Genomic DNA, 20,794 nt, shown 5'->3' with positions numbered 1-20,794 from the left:
CGCACAATGCAATAAAATGCTGCCTGGTCCTGCTCCATCTTCATGAATGGTTGCAGGACAAACTGTTGTGATACATTGGGTTTTCACTGACTAATTTTGGGATGTAGATTGCCAGACGTTTTTCCTAGTCCATCTTAGTCTGGAAGCTCCACTGAAACCTGTTCAGCATCATAGCAACACACAAGCCTCCAATGACAGACTGGTGATGGTTGCACATAAGGTGCATTGGCTAGGAATCAAACCTAAGTCTCCTGCATGGAACATAAAAATTCTACCACTGAACCACCACTGTCCTCTAGGCATAGACATACATATACACATAAATACATAAAGTACATAAATACATATGTACACATACATTTAAAGAGAGAGAAAGAAGAGATAGAGACTTCTAACAGATTTATCTGAGATTGGTGTTGTTGTTAGGTGCCGTCGAGTTGGTTCCCACTCATAGTGACCCCATGCAAAACAGAGTGAAACACTGCCCAGTCCTGCACCATCCTTACATTTGTTGTTATGCTTGAGCTTATTGTTGCAGCCACTGTCAATTCAGCTTATTGAGAGCCTTCCTCTTTTCTCCTGACCCTGTACTTTGCCAAGCATGATGTCCTTCTCCAGGGACTGATCCCTCCTGACAACATGTCCAAAGTATGTGAGACGCAGTCTCGCCATCCTTGCTTCTGAGGAGCATTCTGGTTGCACTTTTTCTAAGACAGATTTGTACATTCTTTTGGCAGTCCATAGCATATTCAATATTCTTTGCCAACACCACAATTCAAAGGCATCAATTCTTCTTCGGTCTTCCTTATTCATCGTCCAGCTTTCACACACATATGATGCAATTGAAAATACCATGGCTTGGGTCAGGCGCACCTCAGTCTTCAAGGTGACATCTTTGCTTTTCGACACTTTAAAGAGGTCCTTTGCAGCAGATTTACCTGATGCAATGCGTCTTTTGATTTCTTGACTGCTGTTTCCATGGCTTTTGACTGTGGATCCAAGTAAAATGAAATCCTTGACAACTTCAGTGTTTTCTCCGTTTATCATGATGTTGCTCGTTGGTCCAGTTGTGAGGATTTTTGTTTTCTTTATGTTGAGGTGCAATCCATACTGAAGGCTGTGGTCCTTGATCTTCATTACTAAGTGCTTCAAGTCTTTTTCACTTTCGGCAAGCAAGGCTGTGTCATCTGCATAATGCAGGTTGTTAATGAGTCTTCCTCTAATCCTGATGCCCTGTTCTTCTTCATATAGTCCAGCTTCTCAGAATATTTGTTCAGCAAACAAATTGAATAGTTATGGGGAAAGGATACAACCCTGATGCACACCTTTCCTGACTTTAAACCAATCAGTATCCCCTTGTTCTCTCTGAACAACTGCCTCTTGATCTATGTAAATGTTCCTCATGAGCACAATTAAGTGTTCTGGAATTCCTGTTTTTCTCAATGTCATCCATAATATATTCCACACAGTCGAATGCCTTTGCATAGTCAATAAAACACAGGTAAACATCCTTCTGGTATTCTCTGCTTTCAGCAAGGATCCATCTGACATTAGCAATGATATCCCTGGTTCCACGTCCTCTTCTGAAACCAGCCTGAATTTCTCACAGTTCCCTGTTGATATACTGGTGCAGCCATTTTTGAATGATCTTCAGCAAGATTTTGTGTACGTGTGATATTAATGATATTCTTCTATAATTTCTGCATTCGGTTGGATCCCACCTTTCTTGGGAATAGGCATAAATATGGTTCTCTTCCAGTCAGTTGGCCAGGAAGCTGTCTTCCATATTTCTTGGCCTAGACCAGTGAGCACCTCCTGCGTTGCAACCATTTGTTGAAACATCTCAATTGATATTCCATCAATTCCTGGAGCCTTGTTTTTCTCCAATGCCTTCAGAGCAGCTTGGACTCCTTCCTTCAGTACCATCAGTTCCTGATCATATGCTACCTCTTGAAATGTTTGAACGTAGAAAACGAAAGGGAAGAACGCGCTTGGCATTTCTCAAGCTGAAAGAACTGAAGAAAAAATTCAAGCTTTCCGTTGCAATAGTGAAGGACTCTATGGCGAAAGTGTTAAATGACGCAGGAAGCATCAAAAGAAGATGGAAGGAATATACCGAGTCATTATATCAAAAAGAACTGGTCGATGTTCAACCATTTCAAGAGGTAGCATATGATCAGGAACCAATGGTACTGTAGGAAGAAGTCCAAGCTGCTCTGAAGGCATTGGTGAAAAGGCTGCAGGTATTGATGGAATATTATATATCTGAGATTAGATTAAGAGAAATCTTTTCATTATGACAGCATATAAGGTACTGCAAGTGGTCCTTATATCATACTAATTAAACATGGAATTTCAATTTTAAAAAGTTAAAAATATTTTTCATTATGTAGGGTATTATAGTTTTCAGTGTGCACTGACATGTTTTATCCTCATTGAGGTAAGCTTGGCAGATGTGATTTTATAGAAAAGGAATCTCAAGCCTAAGAGAGATTCACAAGACATCTAAGAGGCAGGACTTTTGAATCATCAACTAGCAGGTGTCCAGCTACCCTATGCTTACTCTCCATTTAGTTACCATGCTGTCAGTGGAAAATTATATTTCAAGATCATATTGCATTTTAAAATTCTTAAATATTGCCAAATACAATGGGGAGAAGGTAAAGTATAAGGAAATCAGAAGAAAAGCTTAGCATATTATTAGTAACAGGCTAAGAGATCACTGGTTTCAGTGGTCATTGTTATAGTACGCTATGCCTGCGTTTTAAGACATTTTGGAATTCCTTTAAGGGACACAACCTAATATAGTAAAAAACATCAGAAGTTGAATAGTTCCTGGAAATATTTTCCCTCTAAGATTTTAATTCAGCCTTTTGGCTTATATATTATTTCAGTTAGTTTCTGAATAAGTTACCCAACAATGTAGGATCCCAGGAAGAAAGCATCACCTAAATTTCTCTCAAGAATTTCAAACACAGTTCCAGAAAGTAAGGAATGACAGATGTGCCTGGAAGCTAAGTTTCTATTCCATGTCAGAAAGAGATACTGAAGAATTTTATGCTCTGTATTATAACTGCCTGAAGGCATTTCCATAGCGAGAATGAACTTCTGAAGAGTCGATATAGCTGTCCCTAAACATTTACCAGTAACATTTCCAAAAGATTATAGGTCCTGCATATGAGAAATGTGCACTCCCACGGCAATGTAAATCCAATTTACCTGGCTCCACTTGGTAATGTATTTGCAGTGGATGTGATAGCTTTCTCTCCCTGATTTTTTGAAAAACATGGGTTTATGTCTAATAACAAAGCATTGTGAGTTTCATACTACTGTCTTGTTAGTTAAGATAGCCTAGAGCCCACCAGTGAACCAGAAATGAGAAGGGGACTCTCCCAAATTGTTCTCCATGTATTTCTCCTCTTGGGGGTGGCAAAAACATAATTATCTATTTTGAAGAATATGAAAAATATTTGTTAAAAGATATAGATGGTATTCTCAGATCTCTAAGAATATTGTCTCATCTTTCAGCAAAACCAATTACATGGTAGGGCCTGTCCTCAATGACATTTAGACCAGCCTTGGAGATTTTGTATGGTCAAGCTAAAAATATCCAGCGATCCTCAAAGAATGGCACTACTCACACAGGGAAAAAACAAAACATAACACAACACTTATATGGATTTGCCCACCTCACATAAGCTCAAATTTTTCTGTCCTACATGATCTGACCATTACCTGCCTCTCTAGCCATATTGCTCTCCTGTCCTTATCTCCAACTTTGTTTCAATAATTCTAAACTGATTATGATGTCTCACAACACCATTTTCTTTCTTGCCTCCATAAGTTTCCTCATGTGATTTCTTCAAATGAAATCCTTCCCCCACATACTTGCACTATAAAAAAAATGATGGTTAATTTCATGTGTCAACTTGACTAGCAGTGGTGCCCAGTTGTTTGGTCAAACGCTAGTCTACGTGCTGTAGATGAAATAGTTACATCTGACTAAATCCACTGTTGTTAAGCCAAGCAGATTATCCTCTATAATGTGGGTTTTCCTCGTTCAATTAGTTGATGTCCTTAAGAGCAAAAAGTGAGTTTTCCCTAGGGTGTGTTCTGCCTTCAGACTACAAACAGACTGTTTGCCAGAACTTCCTCATTCTTCATTCTTCCTGTTACCTGACCTATGGATTTGGGGACATAAGCCTGCAGAAATCTCCAGCCTGTTGCCTGACCTACAGATTTTGGACTTAGCAACTCCACTGCCTTCAAGTCAATTTCGACTCATAGCAACCCCATAGTTTCCAAGGCTGTAAATCTCTACGAAAACAGACTGACACATCTTTCTTGCACACAGCTGCTGATGGTTTCGAACTGCCAACCTTTAGGTTGGCATTCGAGCACTTTAACCACTGCTCCACCAGTACTCCTTTGGATTTAACAGCCCGCACAATTTTTTGAATCAATTCCTTAAAACTCTCTCTCTACACGGAGATATAGATATAGATGTATCTTACTAGTTCTATTTCTCTAGAAAACACATTGTTTAACTTATTTTTATACTTTGAGTTAAGATATAAATTCAACTTAGAAGTATCGTCAGACCTCTCCTGCCACACTCAGACTAGGAAAGCTGCCACTCCAGGGTGCTCCCAAGATATCATATGCATATTTCTGTCACTCTTTTTTGTCTTACAATTACAAAAGCCTGTTACCTCTGTGCTATGAACTCCTTGAGACAGAGCATTCATGTTTGTGTCCCCAGCACCTTACACAGTACAAGGAACATGGCGGGCATTTAACAAATATTTGAATGAATGAAAATAGAATCCCAGGTAAGATACGATTTCATTCTAGGTTTGTGTCTTATTCTGAGTCCTTCATAAATACCAACGACTACAAAATATAGTTTAAGTCCATGTCTCAACTACAGGAATTTTGTTAAGAAGACTATTGCATAGCTCAAAACATGGCAACATTAAATTATAGTTCTACAAGGTCTCTAAATTTATTATCTTTTAGATAAAGCAAGAACCAAAAATTTAAACAAATATTCTCTATATAGTGAAAATTTCAATCTGTAGTATGAGTTTGCAACACAATTGAAGTTCGTCCATCAACACTTTATTGAGCTGTGAGTAAACACAAAGATCCTAACTAAATCCCAGGGAGAAGAGCAAGCTCATTTTACTAATTTCCTTATTACAGAAATAATTTATATAAATTGTTTCTTCAAAACCATCCTTGATTTATCTAACTTTATTTTTACTGGACTTAAATTTCAGGAAAATAATACTACTTCAATGTTTTTAATCCCAAAATATCGTAGAACATCATCTGAAACCAAAAATCAAACCCATTGCCGTCAAGTCGATTCTGACTCATAGCAGCCCTAAAGGAAACGGTGGAACTGCCCCATAGGGTTTCCGAGGCTAGAATCTTTTTGGAAGCAGACTGCCACATCTTTCTCCCGCGCAGCGGCTGCTGGGTTTGAACTGCCGACTTTTGGGTTACCAGCTGAGTGCTTAACCACTGTGCCACCAGGGTTCCCCATAACATCATCTCGTCCACGTTTCTTTATCACCTCTAGTTTTTATCACCTTTAGTTTTATTAGCAATTAAAAAAGTCTCTGCACTTTTAAATACTTGCTCAGCTTGCTTTCTGTTTTATTGATGACTTTTTTTATCTCTTCAGATAGAAACGACAGTTTAACAGCCCCGTGGCCTAAAAATCGAGAGTGGAAATAACTAGGAAAGCCATACACAGAAGGAAAATCACAATTTTAGCTCTGTTCTGAACATTTAATCAGAAAGATAAATTGATAAGCTTTAGAATCTTCAACCTAGACCAATACTAACCAGAAAACGAAACTTTAAGGAGAGGATTTTTAATAGCCTAATGAATTACCCTGGTTATTACAATGATTTCTACAGTATGTCCTGCAATCACACTGTAGATATTTAAGATTCATACTTTATTATCACCTTGAAAGAGTTTTTTACCAGTTGTGCTGAAAGAGAGTTGCCAGGCAAAATACATGCAAAGTCTGAGACATACTTAAATACTTTGTTAATCTAAAATTCAGATTTCGCTAGGCGTTCTGTGCTTTTATTTGCTAAATCTGGCAAATCCCTTGTAGAAGTGTCATTTTAGAAATAATAATTCATTTTTTTTCTTCACATTTGGATTGAAGAAACTCTTGATCTCTAAATGTTACAAAACTATGTGTTCTTAGATATGACCAGGTATACAATGAGCCTACGCAAAATGGGTCCAGTGCGAAGTGAAAATATGTGGCCTCCGTTCGACAATTATTAAGAATTCATAACAGTGACAGCAGGGTACTAAACCAAGCATAGAACCCTTCTAAGCATGGCACCCTATGTAATTGCACAGGTCGAATGTCCATGAAGCTGGCCCTGTTCTTGGATATTTAGAATCTGAGGCACTGGGATCTGTGCAAATTAAGAGCTCTCAAGTTACGGAGAAACATAGAAAGGTTCATTTTTTTCACTGGGATTGGTCTATACCAGGGATCAGCAAACTTTTTCTGTCAAGGACTACAACAGTAAATATTTCAGAGTTTGTGAGCAACACAGTCTCTGTGCCAGCTACTCGATTCTGCTGTTAAAGCATGAAAGCAGCCATAGGCAATACATTAAGAAAAAAAAAAAGACACAAGCTGTGTTCCAATAAAGCTTTATTTACAAAAACAGGTGGCAGGCAAAATATGGTTTGCTGACTCCTTGTCTATATTAAAATCATAAATAAAATTATCAAATTTAGATTTGTTTAGATTCTAAATAGATGCAACCACCAAGGTGGACATTCAACTCTGAGAGTAAAATAGTTTCTCTGGGACATTAAAACATTTTTGTGAAAATAGATAACATAATTTTTTTTTTTTAATCTTTTATTTTGTTTTTGCTGTTATTGTTAGCAGTCAAGTTGGCCCCTGATTCATGGCGACCCTGTGCACAATGGAACGAAATATTACCTAGACTTACGCCACCCTTATGATCAGTTGTAGATTCAATTATTGTGATCCATAAGGTTTTCATTGGCTGATATTTGGAAGTACATCATCAAACTCTTCTTCCTAACCTGTTACAGTCTGGAAGCTCCACTGAAACCTATTCAGCCTCATAACAACATGTGAGCCTCCACTGAAGTGGTGGCTGTCCATGAAAGTCATTGGCCAGAAATCAAACCTGGTCTCCCACATGGAAGGAAGGATTCTACCACTGGACCACCAATGCCTCTATTTTTTTTTTTTATCTTTATGTATTTTTTAATGTAATTACCTTTAAACTAAATTCAACCACTCAGTACAATCAAAATAACAAACACTAGCCCACTCTTCTAGGTTCTCTTAGATAGAGAGAGATGGATGATAGATAGATAGATAGATAGATAGATAGATAGATAGATAGATAGATAGATAGATAGATAGATAGATAGATAGATAGATAGATAGATAGACAGAGACAGACAGACAGACAGATAGATAGATAGACAGACAGACAGACAGACAGATAGATAGATAGATACACTTATTCAATCTGTATGCTGACCAAATCATCCAGGAAGCTGGACTATATGAAGAAGAACTCAGCATCAGGATTGGAGGAAGACTCATTAACAACTTGTTATATGTAGATGACACAACCTTGCTTGCTCAAAGTAAAAAGGACTTGAAGCACTAACTGATGAAGATCAAAGACTACAGCCTTCAGTATGGATTATACCTCAACATATAGAAAAGAAAAATCCTCACAACTGGACCAATAAGTGGAGAAAATATTGAAATTGTCAAGGACTTCATTTTACTTGGATCCGCAGTCAACACCCATGGAAGCAGCAGTCAAGAAATCAAAAGACACGTTACATTGGGCAAATCTGCTGCAAAAGACCTCTTGATGACTAAGGTGTGCCTGACCTAAGCAATGGCATTTTCAATCACCTCATATGCATGCAAACGCTGGGCAATGAATAAGGAAGACTGAAGAAGAATTGATGCCTTTGAATTATGATGTTGGCAAAGAACATTAAATATACCGTGGACGGCCAGAAGAATGAACAAGTCTGTCCTGGAAGAAGTACAGCCAGAATGCTCCTTAGAAGCAAGGATGGCAAGATTTTATCTCATGTTTTCAGGAGGGGTCAGTTCCTGGAGAAGGATGTCATATTGACACAGTGGCTGCAACAACGGGCTCAAGCATAACGATTGTGAGGATGGCACAGGACAAGGCAGTGTTTCATTCTGTTGTACATAGGGTTGCTATGAGTCAGAACTGACTCAACAGCACTTAACAGCAATGTGACACTACTTATAAAACATACCCCTTGCCATCAAGTCCACTCCAACTCACAGCGACCCTACAGGACAGAGTAGAACTGCCCCATAGAGTTTCCAAGAAGCACCTGGTGGATTTGAACTGCCAACTTTTTGGTTAACTGTTGTAGCTCTTAACTACTATGCCATCAGGGCTTCCTATACTTATAAAATATGGACAGTTTTTATTTTCTTTCCTTATTAAATATTTGCTTTTATTTTAATTTTATTATGACATCTCAGGTATTTTTATCTAACCCATAAATAACTAAAACCTAGCCCTAAATTCAATTTAAAAAAAATAAACAAAACACTTTTTTTGATCTTCTGACAAATGTTTTAACAAGTAAAATAATTTGTTTTCCAGTCCAAAAAATTGAACAATAGATCAACATTTTCCCACTTAAAAGTCACTGTCATTAGTTTTCTTATTAATATGGATTCTTAATTAAAGAGGCCCAGAGTCAATCCTCTACTTCTCAAAACTTACAATAGTATAGAAACACTAGCTTGTAAATTCAGGGGAAATGTACAATATCAGACTTAAATCAACACCCTCTAAGGCTCTTCCAGGAAGCATTTCTCCTTTTAAGGGAAGTTACTTGAGAAAGTAGGCTCATGCATTTCCTGAAAGTCATGTAGTAACAGGGTAGGAGAAGAGAGGAAAATAAAAAATAAAATTATTCCAGGTTACCTTTCCTCTACTTGGGGCTATGTTCATCTTCTAGACTATTAAGTAAATCATTTTATTCCTATAATTTAAGTCAATAATATACAAGCTTCAATCATCTAATTCTTATTTCCTGTACAATCAAATTAACCCATATATTACAAAACAATGTCCTAGGCTCATAAAATCCAAACAAGAAGGCAGCAGTGAGATGAACTGGGCTACCTTCTCATTTTACAGATGAGGAAATAGAGGATCAAGGAGAAAGGATTTTTATCTAATTCAGTATCACACATTCTTATTGATCACTCTTACCTGATTAAAAAGAATTTTATTTTGAAATTCAGAATTCCTATTTTTTATCAAAAAGTATGCTACTGGTGTTAGATGCCAGGACAGGAAGGGGGCAAAGGGAGGGCTTATGCAATGCCCATAATGAAGTGTGTTCACTTCATGAAAATCAATCAAGTCACACGATTATGATTTGTGCACTTTGCTGTACACATATTCTACTTCAATAAATAGTAACAAAATGCTTTAATACTTTGCGACCAGTGACAATTGAAGTGATCAAATAAGAATGAAAAAACACATTTTATTGAGCACCTACTGCTTACCAAGCACTCTGATTTGTACTGATAATAAAAATTTAAATGGGAGCAAAACGCCTGCCTTCAAGGATCTCACAGTCAATGGAAAAGCAGATAAGTAAATAGTTCAAAGCTGTGCAAGCAGTAGTGGTGGCAGCATAGAATGGGAGCTTTGGGCAGTGTCTTCATTATCCAGCGCTGCTATAACAGAAATACCACAAGTGGTTGGCTTTAACAAAGAAAATTTATTCTCACATAGTCTAGGAGGACAGAAGTCTGAATTCACAGTGCCAGCTACAGGGGAAGGCTTTCTTTCTCCATCACCTCTGGGGGAAGGTTCTTGTCACCAATCTTCCCTGGTCAAGGAGCTTCTCAGCACAGGCATCTTGGGTCCAAAGGGTACACTATACTCCTGGCTCTTGTTTCTTGGTGGTATGAGGTCCCCCTGTCTCTCTGCTCACTTCTCTCTTTTATATTTCAAAAGAGACTGGCTTAAGAAACAACCACATCTTGTAGATTGAGTCCTGCCTCACTAACATAACTGCCGCTAATCCTACCTCATCAACATCATAGAGGCAGAATTTACAACACATAGGAAAATCACATCCAGGTGACAAAATGATAGACAATTACATGATACTGGGAATCGTGGCCTAGATAAGTTTACACACATTTTTGGGGGACACAATTCAATCCATACCAGGGAGCCAGAGGAGAAAGCATCTAGTTGGCCAGGTGGAGGTGATATATGCGATGAGGAAATTTCAAAAACGGAAGATGCTTGATCTGTGTCCTGAAAGATGAATTGTTATTGTTTTGTTGGCTGCCATTGAGTAGGCTCTGACTCACGATGACTCCATGTACAACAGAACAACACATTGATGAGCAACTGAACAAGAGAGAAAAGGGTATGAATGAGAGAGGGAATAGTCCTTTGAGTACGCACTTTGATATGGCTGGCTGAAAAGGTAGGTCAGATTAGTAATTAGTAATTAATCATACCAAACTAAGAAAATCAGATTCCAAAATGAAGCACGGGAAAAAGAAGAGTGGCATGATCTGATGTGCATTTTAAAAATGCTGTTTTTGACAGAAAGGTATAATCTAGAATTAGAAGGAATCAGAAGAAGACTGAAAGAGGGAAAAAGGCATAACATAGAGGCTGTTGAGATGGTTCAAGTAGTCTCAACTAAAGTCGTGGAGAGAAGGAAAGTAGGCTCATTATGTGGGAAGTAAAATTAACTGAAGTTGGTAAGATAAGTATGTGAAAGAAAGTGAGGAGAAGGAGAATGGCGGTACCATTAACTAAAATTGGGACTTCAGAAAATGAAGGGAACTAATGGGTGAAGATGGTAGGTTCTATTCTGAGCACATTTAGTCTGAGATGCCTGAAGGACTTAGCTGTAGAGATATTCAGTTATTATTCATACATATTGGTCTACTCGACACACGTCATCCAAAGGAACACCATTAACACGTTAGATCGTGTATTTTCAGTGGTCAAAACCCATCTGGCGCCAATCCCATTCAAAGTGAAATCCAAAATCCTCACAATGGCCGTACAGGTTATACAAAGCAGCACCCCCAACCTCTCTGAACTTGTTCTCTGGTCTTCCTTGCCTCACTCATTCCACTCCAGGCACGCTGGCATGGTAGCTCTTCGGATACATCAGGGACACTCCCACCTCAGGGCCTTTGGATGTGTTTTTTGCTCAGCCTGCGACTCTCTTCTCACAGATAACAATATACTCCCTGCCTTGACCTATGTCATGTCTTAAAGTCACCTTCTCAGTGAGGCCTTCCCTTACTACACTTAAAATTGCTATTGGTCTGTCCCAAAATTCTGTGTGCCACTTCTGTACTTCTTTACTTTGCCCATAGAGCTGTTTCCTATAAACTTACCGTTTATTTTATTTATTTGTTTGTTATCTGTCCTCTCCCACACAGCTAACCTCCTCCCATGCCCACTGGAACAATAGTTCCACAAGACAGTGTTGACTGTTTGACACACTGCTACATATAGAACCTAGAATACTGCCTAGTAGCAGCTCAATAACTATTTGTTGAATGATTAAATGCCAGAGCACAAGAAGGAAGTCCCACTGGAAGCAATGATTTAAGAATCACATAAGGGGAGGCTGACATTAACAAAAGCACAGTACTACACAGGTGTATACTTTCCTAGATATTTTCACAGCTCTTAGGTTACAACTAAAGAAACATAAAGCTGAGGAGAAAGTCTGTAAGAAAAAGAGAAGCAGTTAGGTGCTTAAAAAAAAAAAAAAAAAAAAACCTTAGAAAAACAATGCCAGCCACTCTGTTTCTTAAACATTTGTGAAATTAAAACTAATTCATACAAAATCATTTATAATAATAACATATAGCCAGAGAATGCAATGAATTATGCAAAATCTATGCAAAAGGAAGTATATGAAAGACAGTTTCTTGCATTTTTTCTTGTTATTTTTATTAGGTACCATCCAGTCAATTCCAGTTCTATGTATAACAGAATGAAGCACTGCCCGGTCCTGTGCCATCCTCACAATCATTGTTATGTGTGAGCCCATCGTTGCAGCCACTGTGTCAATCCATCTCATTGAGGGGCTTCCTCTTTTTCACTGACCCTCACTTTACCAAGCATGATGTCCTTCTCCAGGCACTGGTCCCTCCTGATACATGTCCAACACATGTAAGACGAAGTCTTGCTATCCTCACCTCTAAGGAGCATTCTGGCTGTACTTCTTCCAAGACTGATTTGTTGGTTCTTCTGGCAGTCCATGGTATAGTCAATATTCTTCACCAACACTGTGAATTAATTCAAAGGCATCAATTCTTCTTCAGTCTTCCTTATTCATTGTCCAGCTTTCCCATACATATGAGACAATTTAAAATGCCATGGCTTGGATGGTTTCAGGGGACATCTAGATCAATTGGCATAACAAAGTATATCAAGAAAATATTCTGCATCTCACTTTGGTGAGTGGTGTCTGGGGTCTTAAATGTTAGCAAGTGGCCATCTAAGATGCATCAATTGGTCTCAACCCACCTGAAGCAAAGAGGAATGAAGAACATCAAAGGCACAAGGTAAATACGAGCCCAAGAGACAGAAAGGGCCACATAAACCAGAGACTATATCAGCCTGAGACCAGAAGAACTAGATGGTACCTGGCTACCACCAATGACTACCCTGACAGGAAACACAACAGAAAATCCCTGATGGAGCAGAATAGTGGGATGCAGACCTCAAACTCTCATAAAAAGACCAGACTTAATGGTATGACTGAGACTAGAGGGACTCTGAAGGTCATGGTCCCCAGACCCTCTGTTAGCCCAAGACTGGATTGGACTAGACTATAAGACAGAAAATGATACTGGTGAGGAGTGAGCTTCTTGGCTCAAGAAGACACGTGAGAATATGTGGGCAGCTCCTATCTGGAGGTGAGATGAGAAGACAGAGGGGGACAGGAGATGGTTGAATGGACACAGGGAATATAGGGTAGAGGGGAGGAGTGTGCTGTCTCATTAAGGGGACAGCAGTTAAGAGTACATAGCAAGGTGTGTATAAGTTTTTGTATGAGAGACTGACTTGATTTGTAAATTTGCACTTAAAGCACAATAAATTAAAAAATTATAAAATATTATGGCTTGGGTCAGGTACAACTTAGTCCTCAAAGTGACATCTTTGCTTTTTGACACTTTAAAGAGGTCTTTTGCAGCAGATTTGCCAAATGCAACACATCATTTGATTTCTTGACTGCTTTCTCTATAGTTGTTGATCATGGACCCAAGTAAAATGAACTCCTTGACAACTTCAATATTTTCTTTGTTTATCATGATGTTGCTTATTGGTCCACTTGTGAAGATTTTTGTTTTCTTTATGTTGAGGTGTAACCCATGCTGAGGGCTGTAGTCTTTAACCTTCATCAGTAAGTGCTTCAAGTCCTCTTCACTTTCAACAAGCAAGGTTGTGTCATCTTCATATTCCAAGTTGTTAATGAGTCTTCCTTCAATCCTGATGCTGCATTCTTCTTCGTATAGTACAGCTTCTCGGATTGTTTTCTCAGCATACAGATTGAATAAGTATGGTGAAAGGATATAACCCTAATGCACATTTTTCTTGCATTTGAGATACCTACAATTTCCAAAATAGATTTTAAAATATATCACTGCTCATTAATACATACTTGATGTTATATCTCTAATTACACATCAAACAGCCAGTTCTAGTGCTTCAATTCACAATAGTGCTTAATAGCATCCTTCAGCATGTTCTTAGTAGCATCCTTCAGCATGAATAGTTCTAATAGCATCCTTCAGCATGAGAAGCAACCCTAATAAAAACTGTGTCCTGTAGGAATTTTCAAGTAGCTTATGATGCTTCCAGTGAATGTCAGAGAGGGACTATAAAGTGTCACACAAAGTGTGCATGTACATTTTGTGGTTCCTGGAAGACACGTTGGTGAGGCAATAAAATGTTAGCAAGCAATTTAGAAGTCAGCTTTAGGAGAGATAATCAAAGGGCTGAGCTTCTTATTAAGTGTCCTTGCCTTTTCTATTTTGAATTGGCATTATGTGATCTCTTTGAGCCTGTGAAATTTCCTTTTAAACTGTACTGTAAAATTTGAAGAGCTCTATATTACAAATTTTTTTTTTTTTATTACACTCCTTATCCTTGAATACTGATAATATTTTATCTGTAACACTTTCCAGTATCTAACATTCAGGAATTTTACCCACAACATTGCCTAGATGTACATTTTTCCTTTTCTTTATAAGAACCTAGTTTTGTCCATGAAATCTACTAAATATCCAAGTCATGACATACATCTAAACATCTAAGGCTGGTACTTGCAACCAAGTTAATGAAAAATGTGGCTTAAGTTAGTCCTAGTCATCTAATGCTGCTATAATAGAAATACCACAAGTGGATGGCTTTAACAAAGAGAAGTTTATTCTCTCACAGTCCAGTAAGCTGGAAGTCCGAATTCAAGGCACTAGCTCCAGGGGAAAGCTTTCTCTCTCTGTTAACTCTGGAGAAAGGTCCTTGTCATCAGTCTTCCCTTGGTCTGGGAGCATCTCAGCACAGGAACCTAAGGTCCAAATGACGCGCTCTGCTCCCAGTGCTGCTTTCTTGGTGGTATGAGGTCCCCACGTCTCTCTGCTCTTTTCTCTCTTCTTATATCTCAAAAGAGATTGGCTTAAGACACTATCTAATGTTGTAAACCTCATCAGTATAACTGGCTCTAATCCATCTTATTACATGGTAGTGTATAGGATTTACAACACGTTTTTTATAGGGAAATCACATTAGAAGATAAAATGGTAGACAATCGTACAATCATACAAGGGAATCATGACCTAGCCAAGTTGACGGATATTTTGGAGGGACAAAATTCAATCCATGACAGTGAGACATATCCAGTAGCCTAGGTAGTATTCCCTTTTAATCCTGTGTATATGCCATGATCCTAACTATAAGGGCTCTTTATATGGCTTATGTTCAAACTGCTTTGAAAACAATGGTTTGCAGAATCCTATACAAATTATAGAAGGACGCACACTAGCATAAGTGCTAATTCTTTGTAAGGGAAATGCATCTTTGTCTTTGGATTCCTGGGGTGGTGCAAATAGTCAATGAGCTCCACTGCCAACCAAAAGACAGGCATTTCAAGTCCACCCAGAGGCACCTCAGAAGATCTACTTCGGAAAAATCAGCCATTGAAATTCTATGGAGTACAGTCCTACTCTAACACACATGGGGTTGCCATGAGTTGGAATAATTCGATAGCAACTGGTGGTAGTGGTGGATCTGTTATCTTTAACTGCTTAGGCGTGTGAGTTTGACACTCAAGAAGGGTGTTATGTGGACCAGTAAAAAAAATACATGAGTGGAGTTTAAAACTATTGACTCTAAATCCAGTTCTGTCACAAGCTGTATAATCTTGGGCAAGTTCACTTAATTCTTTATAATCTAAATTTTTTTATTTGCAAAATGAAAGGGTCAAGTAGGTGATGTCTAAGAATCTATTGAAACTCTAAAAATACATGAGCTAAGCTATTTCCTCGGTATTCTGTCTGTAACTAGTTTATATGGCCACCTGTTTGGCAGAATATGCACTCTTGGAATAAACGGGTAGCGTTTCTTTCTTACCCTATAGATGTGATTAACAATCATGTGTTCTTCCAGTTGATTATTTTTTTTTCTTTAAAATTTGAAACTCATTGTTACACAGTGAAAAACATTCAAAAATAAACTAGATCATTCTAAAAGAGAAGTTGTTAAAGAAAACAAAAACTGCTGTTATGTTACATTATGTTGTTACACTTATGTTATACTATGTTATGTTGTGTTCTATTTTATGCTACTGCCTACTTAGAATTTATTCCCAGCTTTTACCTTTTTAGCACAATCCCAATTTTAGTTAAATGATAATAAAAGAATGAGAACTACCATTTCAATAGTGCTTACCATGTGTTCTTAATGGTTTACATGTAGTAACTGACTTACACATCACAGTAATCCTATGAAGTCCTGTTACCGCTCACCCCTACAAATGAAGAAAATGAGTTAGATTTAGCCTGTCTTAGGTTCACAGAGCAGGTAAACAGAAGAGGTGGAATTCAAACACAGTCAGTGAGGCACCAGGGTTTATGCTCTTAACCACTATACCTCTTGTATTAATTACTAAGTGCTGCTGTAACAAAAACACAAATTGGGCGGTTTATAGGAACAGAAATTCACTGACTCAACAATCCTGGAGTCTAGAAGTCCAAATCAGCATATTGGCCATGTTGATTCCTTCTAAGGGACCTGAGATAGAAGCTGTTCCATGCTTCTCTCCTAGCTTCTGGTAGTTTCAGGCATTCCTTGCTTATAGCTACACTGTCAGATGGCATCCTTCCTCTGTCTTCCTGTCTCTGTGTATCTTCTCTTCTTTTATAAGGACAATAGTTATATAGGATTAATACCCACACAACTCTAGCATGACCTCATGTTAACCTAACTTATAATATTATCAAAGTTCCTACTTCCAAACAAGGTCATGTTCACAGGTAATATGGGTAAGGATTTCAACATATGTTTTCAATGGACACAATTCAATCCATAACACCTTCCCATAATTAGCCTATTTGACCCTATAACTTCAGAAGGGAATTTGATCATCCTAACCACCTAACCAGAGCCCTGGTGGTGCAGTGGTTAAACATTTGGCTGCTAACCAAAAGTAGGCAGTTCAACTCCACCAACCGCTCCTTGGAAACCCTATGGGGCAGCTCTATTCTGTCCTACAGGGTCGCCATAAATCAGAATTGATGGCAACGGTAATGAGTAACCACCTTACCAACCATTAGATGGTATTCCTTGACAATTATAATGGTCCATGGTAGTGCACAACCTAACAAGGACCAATCAGACTAAAGGAAGAATGCTCACTCCATAATAGAGAGGGGGCTTTACCCCAGCTTCAACTGGATAGAGCAAGGACGCATATTGTTGTTGATGCTGCTGGCAGATATCTACCAATCTCAAAGGAAATCAGTCTATAGTCAAAGCCCACACAGAGGTAGAAGAGTCAAGGCTCATTAAGATATGAATCTGGAGCCCTCATTTTACTATACCTTCAGTAGGCTCTGTGTACTGTCTTTTATGTAGGATAATGAATTTCCTTATTGTTTAGCCACCTTTAGTCAGAGTTTTTCTTTCTTATACTAAAAGAATCCTGACAAATATTATTGTAATTAAGCACCTTCATACAAATCCTGAATTGTCAACAACCATTGTTAAATTTAGCCCATGTTTTCTCTCTGCCCTGATCTCCAGACCTGTTTTAATACAATGTTTATTTCAACTGTCATTGAATCTTTATCTCTGAATCATTTCCTTTCCAGGATACTCATTCACTCTACAAAGATTTATTGAGCACTTATTCTGTGTCAGACATTGTTAAGTCTTGGTTTAGCAAGATAAATGAGTCACAGTCCCTATGCTCATAGAATTAAAGTCTAGGAAGGGAGAAAGACATATAAGTTGGCAAATTACCAAAATATGCATTGGTGCTATAATATACAAATGCTGTGCATATGTGTGTGGGTTGTGTTGTATAAGTTCCCAGGGAGCACAGAAAGTGGAACCACTAACATGTTTTGGAGGATTCTGTAAATGCTTTGTAGAAGATGTGACATTTTATTTGAGTACTGAAGATGACTAGAAGTCTTACAGTAGAGAAAAGACTTCTGGACAATGAGAAGGAAAAAAACACACTGAACAGCCCAGAATTATGAAAGCGTTAGGAATATTTGAGAATGGCTAAAAGTTCCATATGATAACATGCTTCAAAAAAGTAATAGAAGAGACAAGTGCTAGGACTTCAGGTCTGTCCAATCTCAAAAATCCTAGTTTTGTTTGTTTTCATATTCCAAGTAGCTTTTCTACACCTCGGGCATTGTTATCCTCTGTTAGGCTGATAGAGCTAAATAAAGGGTCATAATGTGTTTCTCTGGTTTTTCCTATTTCACAATTCACAATGAGAAACAAAAAGTTCAAAAGATGTACTTAACCACTATCATGATGTTTTTGAAACTGTGTAGTTACTTTCCTGACAAGCATGTAACTTCTCAGCGCTTCATTGCTGTTTTACTAGTTTTTTCTAAGCTTCTCCTTCCCGATCAGTTTTTAAGTGTTACTTGAAATTTGCTGATTATTTAAATTAAAAAGTTAAATTAATTTATTAACTTCTTCCCAGCAAAACCAACTTGCAACCTTGGATTAGACACAAACTGTACTCTAACCCAGACAGTCCAGAGAACTTGACAACTCAATGACGTATAAAGAAAAAAAATTTTTTTTCAAAACATACCTTTACTAACCACCTATATACATGCTATAAGCACTGGGAATTTTATGAGAATGTAGCTTAGAATCGAATAGATATGAAATGGTTAGATAATAAAACCCCAATGTCTATAGCCAGAAAAAGTTTTCAATGAAATCACATAGGAAATGTCATAGAGCTCATGACTCCATCAAGAAGAATGTTTCTCGTGGTCAACAACTGCTCTAAAGCAAAGATGAAAGGATAAGAGGGCAGGGAAACCAGATTATTGGGAGTGAGACATCCAGAAGGGAATTAATGAGAAGGTTAAAACATTGGTAAAAATGTAACCAATGTCTCTGAGCAACCCGTGTAGTAACTGTTAAAAAGAATCCTAACTTGCTGTGTAAACTTTCACCGAAAACACAGTAAAATATTAATTAAAAAACAAACAGAAGAAAAACCTTTCTCAGGTCAGACTCAATCAAACAACTCTTCTTTCCTACCTAAATTGAGAGCTGGGACACACAGTCTCCTTCTACACAGAGAGAACCAGAAAAGATTCACCTTCAGAGAAGGCATGGAGAAGCAAATTAGAGATGCCCAGAAAGTAGTGATGCTATTTCTAGAGTAAAGAGCAGCTGACTTGGAAATCTTATTGAATATTTCTGAAATATTAAAATTTTTAAACATTAAATATAGTAACAATTATGAAAACAATGAATTTCAGCACTGCAATTGTAAGAACATAGATGTGCTACCAAGGATGACACGATTTAAAATCTAAATTTTTAATACATTCAGAAAGACTGAGAAAGCTCTGAAGTTGTTTTAAAAAGTAGAATTTAGTACAGGCTAATATGAAACTGGAACCCTGGTGGCTCAGTGGTTAAGAGCTTAGCTCTAACCAAAAGGTTGGCAGTTTGAAGCTACCAGCTGCTCCTTGGAAACCCTATGGGGCCGTTCCACTCTGTCCTATAGGGTTGCTATGAGTCAGAATCAACTTGATGACAACAAGTTTTTGTTTTTTGTTTTAACATGAAACTAAGGAGCCCTGGTGGTGCAGTGGTTAAGTGCTTGGCTGCTAATCAAAAGGTTAGTAGTTCTAACCCATCAGCAGTTCCATGAAAGAACAATGTGGTGGCCTGCTTTCTAAAGATTACAGACTTGGAAATCTTATGGGACAGTTATATTCTGTTTGATAGGGTCACTGAGTCTGAACCAACTCCATGGCAATGGGTAATATGAAGCTAGGGAGCCCTAGTGGTACAATGGTTAAGTACTCAGCTGCTAACCAAAAGGCCAGTGGTTCAAACCCACCAGAGGTTCAAACCCACCAGAAGCTCCATGGGAGAAAAGACCTGGCAATCTGTTCCTGTACAGATCACAGCCTAGGAAACCCCATGAGGCAGTTCAGTTCTGTCATATGGGATTGCTGTGAGTTGGAATCGACTCATGACACACAACAACAGTAATGTGAAACTAATCTGAATCAGTAAACTAATATAAGAAAGGAGAAAAATAGAACCAAGAAAATTACCTTGGCCATTCCCCAGTGAGGAGAAACTGACGGCTAGAATCAGAGTATACACAGATAGATAGACAGATACAAAGATAAATACACAGATAGATGTACCTTTCAGATACATGTGACAAATTCTAGCAGTGGCTAAAATAAATAGAAGTTTATTTTTATCACTTCAAAAGACATCTGGAGGTGGGCGACTGCTGCCGTTGACTCCGTTATGTAAGACCAGTGTCTCTGTGATTCTCATGTGTAAGTTCCTTCATTATCACAAGATGGTCGCCATAACTCTAGACATTACATCCTCATTAGTTGCTAAAAGAAATAGGGGTGGACCCGTGCCAGCCAAATTATTTCCTTTCATTTGAAAAGTGAAATTTTCTCAGATGTTGCCCACGAACTTCCACTTGGACAGAACCATGTCACAGAGTCACCCCTTTCAGCAAAAGAGGCTGGAAAAGAGATTTTTTTTAACACCTTTTTTCAGTCTCAGTAGTGGAAGAAGGCAGGAGTGAACAGGGCTTGGAAATAACTTGAGATCAGTCATAGAACCATGCCTGTTTGCAAATGGACGCTGCAGTAACTGACAGGTACATGAGATAGGGTTTTGGTCCATATAGTGAGTTTGGCTATTTCTCAACAGAATTTTTTATTGTCTACATTGACCAGTCTTTTCAAATATTGCAAAAAATAGATTTCCAGGCTGGATGGATGCCCTAATGGCAACTACAGTCAAGATGCTTATATACTGAGGATGCGGACCAGAAAAAAACTCATGATTATAAAATGATGCCTCATTCCTGACAATGTATCTTGCGTATGATAGAACCATAACAAACCTATTAAATAAAGCCGTTAAGGAG

This window comes from Loxodonta africana, chromosome 5 (genome assembly GCF_030014295.1).
Source record: "Loxodonta africana isolate mLoxAfr1 chromosome 5, mLoxAfr1.hap2, whole genome shotgun sequence".
Classification (NCBI taxonomy): domain Eukaryota; kingdom Metazoa; phylum Chordata; class Mammalia; order Proboscidea; family Elephantidae; genus Loxodonta; species Loxodonta africana.
This window is presented reverse-complemented; position numbering follows the sequence as displayed.